Genomic DNA, 9,501 nt, shown 5'->3' with positions numbered 1-9,501 from the left:
CAAGTACCCAAGAAAAATCAAGTAGCCTCAAACAACTAGATAAGTGCAGTTTTTCCTACAAGATAACCAATCCCTGTTCCTGACTTATTGTAGCCTATGCATCTATCAGGGCTGACAATTTAGAATATACTCAATTTGCTATCAAACTCAGGGACAAGAAAACATAACTGAGATTCCCAGTCAGTAGCCATCATAGAATCTGGGGCAACAATTCAAGTCAATAAATATTTATTGAGAGGTTACTATGTACAAAACATTCTTATAGGCTAAGATTAAAAAGAAAAAAAATACATCATTTCGTATCCTTCAAGAGCTCACAAACTCATGATGAATACAAGTCACAGTGAGTATTCTTTAACAGAGGACCAAACAGGGGCACCTGGGGGACTCAGTCAGTGAAGCATCTGACTCTCGATTTTAGCTCAGGTTATGATCCTGAGGTCCTGTGATCAAGCCTACCTCCAGCTCTGCACTCAGCTGGGAGTCTGCTTCAGATTCTCCCTCTCCCTACCCCTCTGCCCCTCTCCCCACTTGCACCTGCTCACACACTCTCTTTCTAAAATAAATAAATAAAATATTTGTTAAAAAATAGAGGACCAAACAGTATGTTTATAGAAGTATAGAGAAGGGAGAAGGGACATTAGTTCCAACAGAGGGAACATCATGATCCTCAGAGTTTTGGGAGAAGATATAATTTAGATAGGGGTGCCGGGGTGGCTCAGTGGGTTAAAGCCTCTGCCTTCGGCTCAGGTCATGATCCCAGGGTCCTGGGATCGAGCCCCACATCAGGCTCTCTGCTTAGCGGGAAGTCTGCTTCCTCCTCTCTTTCTGCCTGCCTCTCTGCCTACTTGTGATCTCTGTCTGTCAAATAAAAAAATAAATAAAATCTTTAAAAAAAGATATAATTTAGATAAAGCTTTACAGGAAAGAGTATTCAAGGAAGATAGGAAAACGTGGGTAAAAATGTATAAATAGGAGAATACAGACTGTATTTAGGAAGAATGCATTGCAAGGCTTCCATAATAAAATACCACATATTAGGTAGCTTAAGCAACAGAAATTTCTCACAGTTCTTGAGACTAGAAGTCCAAGATCAAGCTGGTGGCAAATTAGTGTCTTCTGAAGCCTTTCTCCTTGGCTTGCGGATGACTGCTTTCTCCCCATGTCCTCACGTGGTCATTCTTCTGGGAACCTGCCCCCAGTGTCTTTTTGTGTGTTCAAATTTCCTTTTCTTATACAGACACCTGTCCAATTGGATTGGGACCAATCATAATGACCTCTTTGAAGTCCTTATCTTCAAAGATAGTCACACTTTGAGGTACCAAAGGTTAGGATTTTAACATATGAATTTGGGGGAAGGGACACAATCCAGCCCTCCATAACAAATAGTAAGTGATGTGATGAAAATAAATAATGTATGGAATGACAGATAGGAGGAGGTAAATAAAATATGAGGTTTTAAAAAAAAAAGAATTTCTTGAGATCTTATTTTAAACAAGGCACTATTCTAAGAACTTGAACAAATTTATTTAATCCTCGGAAGAGGGGCACCTGGGTGGCTCAGTCAGTTAAGCGTCTGCTTTCAGCTCAGGTCATGATCCCAGGGTCCTATGATTGAGTTCGCAGTTGGACTACCTGCTCAGTGGGGAGCCTGCTTCTCCCTCTCTCTCTAACCATCTCTCTTCCTTGTGCATGCTCACTCTCTCTCAAGAAAGGAAATAAAATGTTTTCTAAAAAATCCCGCAATAGTCCTATGAAGTAGGTATTATGATTACTCCTAGTTCAAGGAATGAAACTGAGGTATAGAGAAAACCATACAACCAAGAAGTCCTAATCTGAGGTTCATAGTTTTAACCTCTACACTTTATTGTCCAGAAAAGGTAGAAAGGAGTCAGATTGTGGAGCACTTTCAGAGACAATCTGTGGAGAATGGACTTAATTCTGTAAAAAATGGGAATCCAGTGGTAACTGGACAAGAGAGTGGAATCGTCCTTTTTTTTTTCCTTTGAGAATTCCAACAGTAACTTATAGAACAGATTGAATGGAAAAAGCCAGCACGCCATTATATTACCTATAAGACATTATAGAAACTTTGAATATTGGTATTGGATATGAGTCACCTCATAGAGAACACAAAAGAAATTTTGCAATACTTAAAGTCCAAAAATTTTAAGAACTCAAGTTTATTTCTATTGTTACAAACTAAAAATGGGCTTCTAAATAACTCACAGAACAGTTCTTTTTGATCCCTCTACATTAACAGCAAAATGTCAGTAGTAGGAATTGATGTGATCTTTATAATAGTATTAATTACTTAGCCATGGTAATTTTTGGTCTGGTGGTTTGGTTGTTTTTTTGTTGTTGTTGTCGTTGCTTCAACTGCATCATCTCTTTCTTATATCAACACTGTGAGGTGTTGCTGCACTTGCAAGAACTGGAGATTAAAGAGGCATAGTAACAATGAAAAGCATGGTCACAGATTAAAGATACTCTTACGAGTCCTAGAAATCTACAGTCTGAGCTCTTACACACATGGTAGGATTTTTTTTAAACCTCATTTTATTGGGGTATGAGTAACACACAATAAACTGTGAATATTTAAAATGCACAATTTGTTGGATTTTTGACCTAAACATACACTCATGGAAGCATCACCAAAATAATAAGATAATAAACACATCCAGATTCTGACACCAAAATAATCAAGATAACAAACACACTCATCATTCTCAGAATTCTCCTCAGGACCTTCTGCAGCTTCTTCTTACTCCTTCCCCTCTCTTCTTCCCACAGATAATTCACTGATCTGCTGTTACTATAGAGAAGTTTTCATTTTCTAGAACTTTTAATTATCATACAATATGTATTATCTCCTACTAGTTCGTTTTACTCAAAATAAGACTTTTGAGATTCCGTCTTTTTGTTGCTAAGCAGGATTCTACAATTTCTTTATCTGTTCACACACTGATGGACATTTAGGTTGTTTCCAGTTCCAAACTGGAAAACAGAGCTGCTATGAATGTGTGTGCTTCTCTTGGTGTTCTCATTATTTTGCATATGGATATCCATCCAGTTATTCCAGCAATGTATATTGAAAAGACTATCCTTTCTCCATTAAATTGCCTTTGCAGTTTAGAGAAAATCAATTAACCATATATCTGTGGGTTGATTTCTGGCCACCCTATTGTCCCATTGATTTATATGTATATTTTTACACCAATTCCATGCTTACTCTTTTTTTTTTAAAGATTTTATTTATTTGAGAGAGAGAGAGAGAGAGGGAAAGCCTGAGCCCAGGGAGGGGCAGAAGGAGAGGGAGAAGCAGACTCTGACAGGACTCAGGGTTTGATCCCCTGACTCAGGGGTCATGACCTAAGCCTAAGGCAGAAGCTTTAATGACTAAGCCACCCAGGTGCCCTCCCCTCATCCCTCAATACCACACATTCTTGATTGTAGCTTTATAATAAGAGTTCAAGTGAGATGGGTTAAATCCTCCAACTTTAGTCTTTTTCAATGTTATTTTCACTAGTCTAGGTCCTTTGCATTTTCATTCGGATTTTAGAACCTACTTGTGAATTTCTACAATTTGCCTTATGAGATTTTAAATGGGATTGTGTTGATCAATTTGGAGGCAATAACAATCTTAACAATATTGTATATTCTAGGGGCGCCTGGGTGGCTCAGTGGGTTAAAGCCTCTGTCTTCAGCTCTGATCATGATCCCAGGGTCCTGGGATTGAGCCACGAATCGGGCTCTCTGTTCAGCAGGGAGCCTGCTTCCTCCTCTCTCTCATCCTCTCTCTCTGCCTGCCTCTCTGCCTACTTGTGATCTCTATCTGTCAAATAAATAAATAAATAAAATCTTTAAAAATATATTGTATATTCTAATTCATAAAGAGATTATATCTTTCAATTTATGTTTTTTTAAGTTTTTCAGCAATAACATGTAGCTTTCATTGTATTAATTTTGCACATCTTTGGTTATATTTATCCTTAAATATTTTGTATTTTTATGCTATTTTAGGTAGTATCATTTTTTTAACTGTAATTCCAAGTGTTCATTAGTAGCATATAGAAATGTAACTGACTTCTACATTGATCCTTTGTACTAAAACAGACTTAGTCCTAGGAGTTTTTTGCTGCCATAGGATTTTATTTATAAATAGTTAAGTTGTCTGTGATTAAAATCATTTTTACTGCTTCTGTTCCAATCTGGTTGCTTTGTATTTCTTTTTCTTGCCTGACCACAATGGCTAGAACCGCTACTATGATATAAACAGAACTGGAAAAAGTGAACATCCTGTCTTACCCTTGATTACAGGGTAAAAGCATTTAGTTTTTCACCATTATGTATGATTTCAGCTACAGGTTTTTCATAGGTGCCTTTTTTTAGGTTCAGGAAACTTCCTTGTATCACTAGTTTGCTGGGAGAATTTTATCAGGAATAAATTTTAGATTCCATCTGATGATTTTTCTGAATCTATTGAGATAATCACGTGGGTTTTCCTTAAATCACTTGTTAATACGGCAAATTCCATTAAATGATTTTTAAATGTCATTCCCCTCCTTATGTTCCTGAATTAGCTCCACTTGATCATTATATGTTATCATTTCATTGAATTTGCTAAAAATTTGTTAAGATTTTAGCATTTACTTTCATGAGGATATTGGTCCATAGTTTTGTTTATAATGCCTTTGTCTGGTTTTAATATCAGAATAATTCTGGATTCACATAATGAATTAGGAAGTATTTCCTTTTCTTCAATTTTGTATAATTTATATTATTTATTCCTTAAATGTTTGGAAGAATCCACTAGTGAAGTCATCTGGGACTGGAGTTTTCTGTGGCAGAAGCTTTTGTTTGTTTTTGTTTTTAAAATTTTATTTATTTATTTATTTGAGAGAGAGAGTAGAGTGAGAGCATGAACAGGCAAGCTGGGACATGGAGTGCAGAGGGAGAGGGAGAAACAAACTCCTAACTGAGTAGGGAGGCCAATGTGGGGCTTGATTCCAGGACTCTGGGATCATGACCTGAGCTGAGAAGGTAGACACTTAACCAACTGTGCCTCCCAAGCACCTCTGGCAGAAGTTTTTTATTTGTTTGTTACAAATTCAATTTCTTTAACAGATACAGAGTTATTCATATATTCTGTTTCATCTTGAGTGAAGTTTGGCAACCTAGATCTTTCAAGGAAGTTGCCCATTTCATTTCAGTTGTTCATTCTGTTGGAAAAAGGTGTTCGTAATATTATGAATACTGTTATCCTTTTAACAGCTGTCGTTTCTGCTGTAATATCACCTTTTTCATTCCTGATCTTGGTAAATTTGTGTGTTTTCCTTATCATTCTGGCTAGAGGGTTATCAATTTTATTTACCTTCTCCAAAAAAAAAAAGAATCCATTGCTTCCATTGTTTGTCAGTTTTCTATTTTCTGTTTCATTGATTTCAACTTGGTCTTTCTAATTGGTTAACTCTAAGTTTCAACTTTAGTGGGCTAAGGTACACCCAGATAGCTGGTGTTATTTCTGGGTACATCTGTGAATGTGGTACTGGGAGAAATTAGTATTTGAAACAGTAGACTGAGTAAAGAAGATCACCCTCACCAATACAGCCTTGTTTTAATCATTATTAAGAGAAAAGTGTTAAAATCTATGACTATAATTTGTCTAAACTATAAAGACTAGACTATATAGACTAGACTATATAGACTATAGTCTATGACTATAATATGTCTAAAATATAATATGACTAAAATATGGATTTCTATGTGTTTTTTGCAGTTTGTTATTGTTGTTGTTCTGTTTCATGTAGTTTGAAGCTATTTTATTAGGCTCATAAATGTTTGGAATTATTCTGTCTTTTTGATGAATTGACTTCTTTTTTTATTTTATTTTATTTATTTATTTGAAAGAGAGCTAAAGTGAGAGAAATCACAGAGGGAGAGGGAAAAGCTGACTCACTCTTTAGTGGAGAGCCCCATGACGGGCTCGATCGCAGGACGCCAAGATCATGACTTGAGCAGAGGGCAGACGATTAAGCAACTGAGCCATCCAGGCACATGCCCCATGAGTTAACTTCTTTGTCAAATAAAATTATTCTATTTAACTCTCATAATATCCTTTACTATAAGGTCTACTTTCTCTGTTACCAGTAGTCATTCTAACATTTTTTTAAGTGCTAACAAGATAGGTTTCTTTTTACTTTTAATCAATTTGTGCCCTTATTTTTAAAGTGGGTTTTTTGTAGGCAATATATATTTGGGTCTTGCTTTTATATCCAATTTAACAATCTCTGCCTTTTAATATATTTAGACCATTCACTTCTAATACAATTGTTGATATGCTTACATTTGAATTTGCAATTTTGCTTTTTGGATTTGTCCTATCTCTTTTTTGCTCCTGGTTTCCTTTTTTTTTCCCCCTTGCCTTCTTTTGGATTATTTGTGTACTTTTAGACATTGTATTATTTCTTCTTTGTTCAATTAGCTGTATTTTTTTTATCTTTTTTAATAGTTGCTTTAGGGTTTAAAGTATATATCTTTTACCTTACAAGTCTACTTTCATGTGATGTGATACAGCAGAACATAGAGCAAAAGAAAGTTATAATAGTATACTTCCAGTTCTTCCCTCTTGGCCTTTGTATTATCAAAAATTTTACTTCTTCATAGGTTGTACATTGCATAAGTAAATGTAGTTACCTTTTCTGGTATTCTCATTTATGTAGACCCAGCTTTCCATCTGGGATCATTTGTTCTGTTTACATGACTTCTATGTAACATCGTATTGTACTGCAAGTCTATTGATGATTCATTCTTTTTTTTTTTTTCTCATCTTCAAAGGGGTATTTATCTCACATTTGTTTTTAAAATACAGACAATTTACTTTTTCACAACAGATGTGTCACCAGAACACAGGTGTCATGAAAACCACTACTATACCTAAACCAAAATGGGAAAGGAAAAGACTCAAATCACTATCATCATCATTGGACATGTAGTTTAAGGCAAGTCTACCTCTACTGGTCATCTGATATAGAAATGAGGTGAGATTGACAAAAGAACCATCAAAAAATTTGAGAAGGAGGCTGCTGAGATGGGAAAGGGATCCAAGTATACCTGGGTCTTGGATAAACTGAAAACTGAATGTAAATATGATATCACCTCTGATATCTCCCTGTAAAAATTCAAGACCAGCAAGTATTATGTGACTATCATTGATGCCCCAAGACACAGAGACTTTATCAAAAACATGATTCTTAGGCACATCTGAGGCATATCTCAGGCTGACTGTACTGTCCTGATTGCTGCTGCTGTGTTGATGAATTTGAAGCATGTATCTCCAAGAATGTGCAGACCCATGAGCATCCCCTTCTGGCTTACACACTGGGTATAAAATAACTAATTGCTGGTGTTAACAACATGGATTCCACTGAGCCACCCTACAGCCAGAAGAGATATGAGGAAATCGTAAAGGAAGTCCGCACCTACATTAAGAAAATTGGCTACAACCCAGTGCAGTAGGATTTGTGCCCATTTCTGGTTGGAATGGTGATAGCATGCTGGAGCAAAATGCTAACATACCTTGGTTCAAGGGATGGAAATTCACCTGTAAAGGTGGGAATGCCAGTGGAACCATACCACTTGAAGCTCTGGATTGCATTTTGCCACCAGCTCATCCAACTGACAAGCCCTTGTATCTGCCTCTCCAGAACATCTACAAAATTGGTGGTATTTGTACTGTCCCTGTGGGCTGAGCAGAGACTGGTGTTCTTAAACCTGCCACAGTGGTCATCTTTGCTACAATGTCACAACTGAAGTAAAGTCTCTTAATATGCACCATGAAGCTTTGAGTGAGGCTCCTCCTGGAGACAACATGGACTTCAATGTCAAGAACATATCTGTCAAAGATGTTCATCATGGCAATGTGGCTGATGACTACAAAAATGACCCACCAATGAAAGCAGCTAGCTTCATGGCTCAGGTGATTATCCCAAACCATCCAGGCCAAATCAGCGCTCAATATGCACCTGTGCTGGATTGTCACATAGCTCACATTGCTTGCAACTTTGCTGAGCTAAAGGAGAAGAGAGAGAGCCATTCTGGGAAAAAGCTGAAGGATGGTCCAAAGTTCTTCAAATCTGGTGATGCTGCCATTGTTGATATGGTTCCTGGCAAGACTGTGTGTGTTAAGATCTTCTCTGACTATCCTTCTTCAGACTGCTTTGCTGTTGATGACATGAGACAGACGGTTGCTGTGGGTGTCATCAAAGCATTGGACGAGAAGACAACTGGAGCTAGCAAGGTCACCAAGTCAACCCAGAAAGCTCAGAAGGCTAAATGAATAGTAACCCCAATACCTGTCCTTCTTAATCAGTAAGGGAAGAATGGTCTCAGAACTATTTGTATCAATTGGCCATTTAAGCTTATAATAAAAGACTGGTTAATGATAACATTACATCTTAAAACCTTCAGAAGGAAAGGAAAATGTTTTGTGAACCATTTGTGTGTGTGTGTATGTGTGTGTGTGTGTGTGTATGTGTGTGGCAGGTTTAAGTTATTACTTTTTTAAAATCAGTACTTTTTAATAGAAACAACTTAGCCAAAAATCTGAAAGAATCTTAAGACCATTAATAGAGAAGTTCAATGTAAAGAAATAAATAAATAATACAGACAATCCTCATGTTGCACAGTTCAAACATACAGATTTCAATTACCACAATTTAGCTAAACAACATTACTGCCTCCAAAGAAAAACATGGTTTATATTTCAGTTTCCATGGCATATGGACCATGGAATAATTGCATAAGTGCAAATTGCATAAGTACAAATTTTGCTAATAGCTATTCACCCCGTGAATTACTATGTAAATAACCATTATATGGTTTTTATCCTTTCTGTTATTGATGTGATATATCACATTGATTGATTTGTGAATATTGAACCACCCCTGCATCCCAGCTATAATTCCCACTTGATCATGGCCAATGATTTTCTTTATGTATTGTTGGATATGATTTGCTAATATTTTGCTGAGTATTTTTGCATTTATGTTCATCAGAGTTACTGGCCTGTACTTCTCTTTTTTTGTAATGTCTTTATTTGGTTTTGGTATCATGGTAATTCTGGCCTCATAGAGTGAATTTGTAAGTTTTCCTTCCTCTTCTATTTTTTGGAACAGTTTGAGAAAAGAAGGTACTAACTCTTCTTTAAATGTTTGGTAGAATTCACCCATTAAACTGTGTGGTCCTGGACTTTTGTTTGTTGGGAGTTTCTTGATTACTGATTCAATTTCATTGCAAGTAATTGGTCCATTCAAATACTCTATTTCTTCCTGCTTCAGTTTATGAGGTTAAATGTTTCTAGGAATTTATCCATTTCTTTTAGGCTGTCCAATTCACTGGTGTATAGTTTTTCATAATAGTCTCTTATAATCCTTTGTATTTCTGTGGTGTCGTTTGTTATTTCTCTTCTCTCATTTCTAATTTTATTTATCTGAGTCTTCG

The 9,501-nt window shown here is 36.4% G+C and overlaps 1 pseudogene; it reads left to right on the top strand.

Moving 5' to 3' along the window:
- Positions 1 to 264: 264 nt before the first annotated feature.
- On the top strand, positions 265 to 8,344 carry LOC116583170 (annotated as a pseudogene).
- The last annotated feature ends 1,157 nt before the right edge of the window (positions 8,345 to 9,501 follow it).

Source organism: Mustela erminea, chromosome 2 (genome assembly GCF_009829155.1).
Source record: "Mustela erminea isolate mMusErm1 chromosome 2, mMusErm1.Pri, whole genome shotgun sequence".
Taxonomy (NCBI): domain Eukaryota; kingdom Metazoa; phylum Chordata; class Mammalia; order Carnivora; family Mustelidae; genus Mustela; species Mustela erminea.
This window is presented reverse-complemented; position numbering and strand designations above follow the sequence as displayed.